This window comes from Lolium perenne, chromosome 1, assembly GCF_019359855.2.
Source record: "Lolium perenne isolate Kyuss_39 chromosome 1, Kyuss_2.0, whole genome shotgun sequence".
Classification (NCBI taxonomy): domain Eukaryota; kingdom Viridiplantae; phylum Streptophyta; class Magnoliopsida; order Poales; family Poaceae; genus Lolium; species Lolium perenne.
The window spans coordinates 66,615,061-66,618,091 of record NC_067244.2 but is presented as its reverse complement, the minus strand read 5'-3'; positions in this window follow the sequence as shown (position 1 = coordinate 66,618,091).

The window sequence follows — 3,031 nt, the reverse complement described above, 5'->3', positions numbered from 1 at the left end:
TAGGCTCCATAGGGATTGATGTGATCATCAATATCTATGTTTAGAATAAATGGTCTCTCTCTCTAGGAATGTCTTGAATAATATCCTAGGGCTACTCTTAAATATAATGATTTGAATGCTTGGATGTATGTCCAAGGTTTAACTCAAGGTTTGTTAATGCTTCTCTAATAATTATAATAGAACTCTCACCTCTTCTAGGTTTGATGCTTAATAATATAGAATAGAGAAAGATATGTATCTCTAGAGTTGATCTCCTTGTTATGTTTTCAAGACTAAAGTAGAATGAATACCATGAGGTTCATGGTAGGATCAAGGATTAGTTTAAGACATGGAAAAGATAAGTGAAGAATAGTTTCCCCAATTATTGTTACTTGATTTCCAGATAGATGTATGTTCATATGTTATGGTAAGGATTACCATATTATAATCTTTTATAAGATCAAGCATTTGATCATTGAGCAAAGTGTTGTTGTGTTGATTATTAGTTCCATTGGATCTAACCCCTTAGATCAAATCATCTCTACCCAAAATAAGGTTTTATCAAAGTCACATTGAGGTTTATAGCGCTTGACTTGATGAGCTACTTCAATTCCACCAAGGTCAAGTGAAACTTCAGTTACTGTGACTGTTTTACTTTAAAGCGCGAAAATTCCCCAGATTTTCTATGCATGAATGCAATGCACACATCTGTTTCCTCTATTTTTGTAACCCCATTACCTGGGATATTACACCCAGGATGGTCGCCGACGTGGGGGTCCGACCTGAATAAAGGCAGCGGTCCTAGGGCCTCTCTTGCGTGAAGAGGAGGACCTACCGGAGGCCTGGACTCGTGATCTGGCCGGAGTGTTGAGTTCCAAAAGGCTCCGCCGGTGAATGTAACAGTGCTTTTGCCTGGAGTTTGTTGGATCGGAGGTATTCGGTCGTGCGCACCCATGTTTTTATTCCGACCGATTGGTTCTGAAGGGAGCGGCGCGAAGCTCTTTTTCTTTGTTGACATCAAGTGACTATGGATCCATGATGAAAGTCAGAAGAAGAGAATTTCATGAAGGCCGGAGGGGAGGAATAGCTAAGGGAGGTTCAAGTCTCTGCGTTGTTGAGGGACTTGCTTGGTGTTCTGGGCTTCACAGCTGCGGTATGAAAGTGGGGGCGACAACACATGTGAAGTGCAGAGTCCTACCTTTCAGGGTGAAAACCCAAGGTCTGGCCTTAATTGGTTGTGCCTGGCAATATCCTTGGTGGAGGCATTGTTTTGAGAGCGGGGACTATCTTCAGGGTGAAAACCTAAGATCTTTGATCGAGCGACGACGGTGTTTGAGCACTGTTCCCTTCTTGGAGGCGTCGTTTTTGGAGAGTCTGTAATTCAGGTGTTGTCTTGGCGGTGGATGTATTGCTGTTGTTAGGCCTGAGATACTGTTGCGGTCAGAAACCCACCGGCGAGCAGCGACGGGCAACACCGTAGAGCCGGGAGGCTCCCAGGATTGCGGCTGACCCTGGTCCCTCAGGCGACGGCCCGCAAAGCCTTCTGGTACACGCGTCCTGGTGCTTACGAGGGCGTGCCACCTGACCTATACCTGGTCAGGAAGGTGATGGATTGCTTCGACTAATTTCCTGCATGGCAAACACGTAAACATTAAATACGAGCCCCAATCGGCTCTTAAATTATTCTGTGGATCGGCTCAAAGAGCCGATTGCCCCATGGTTCATGTTAGATTTATAAGGACATGGGGATCATGCTTTATCAATATCAAGCTAAACTAATCTACGATAGTCTAGGGTTTTCACCGTATAATCGGAACATCCTATGCGTAGTTGAGCCTAGCAGATACGTAAGATAACGGAAAACCAGCCCTAAAGAGGCCTAAAAACCAACGTGAAGTTGATCCCCGGAACAATCCCTCTAGAGCTCAATAAACCACACCTCACGCACTACCGGATCGTTCAACCCGTTTATAAGGCCTAACCATACAGATATCAAACCAATCCTTGAGGCACAAGGAGCAACTATAACGGATCAGATCTACTAAATAAAGATTAAGCAAGATGCTGCCCCTACACCTAAAATAGGTGTAAGGGCAGCTAGATATCGAGGGGTGACGTAACTAAACAAGTGCATCGTGAAGCATTGTGATCAACCCCAAAACACCTAAGATAAGGGTGTTGCTCGCCATCAAAAAGGCTTCAGCACGAGCAACACCAATAACGAATAAACTGATACTGCCTAGATCGCAAGATGCGATCTAGGCAGCATGTTGCTTACCCGGGAGAAACCCTCGAAACAAGGGGTGGCGATGCGCCTAGATTGATTTGTTGTGAACGTGTTCGTCCTCCTTTCTCAATAACCCTAGGTACATATTTATAGTCCAAGGGACTTTGTAATTCGGAAGTACACCTAACCGTGTACGGGTTAAACTCTACCTTTTAATTCTAAACTAAGATGCAATCTACTAACATTATACAGATACACGGGCCATCTAGCCCAAAATCTTCGTGCAAGGCCGCTTCAGAGACGCTCCACGCGGATATCCTTCAAGCCCATCTCAATTACGGCCCATCTCCAGACTTGGTTAAATTCTGGTGGTAACACATGCCCCCCTGGTTTGATAATGATAATTTCAAAACCACTCTGTCTTTCCTTCGTAGGGTCATGTCATGGCAGAGCAGAACCGTCGCAGTATCCTTCATCATGATGCCTTGCCTTCTCAACTTCCCTGCACGATTTGACAGTTTTGGCACCATGTTCCTCGGAAACCACCGCAACATTAAATTTCCACTATATCCCCTTTATTTAACCGCATTGAGCAGTTTGCTTCTTCATCCCCTCCTCATCCTCTGTTCCTCTGTAGTACTCGAAAACCCTTCTTCCACCATGGACTCCTCCTCCTCTTCCTCCTCCGGTCTTTCTTTCCGGTCTTCCTCCTCCCGCGAGCCGACGCCGGAGGACATACGCGCCCCGGAGCGATGGGACGAGGCGGACTGGGACTTCTCCGTCTGGTCAGAGGATGATGAATCCCTGACCGATGGGGAAGACAAC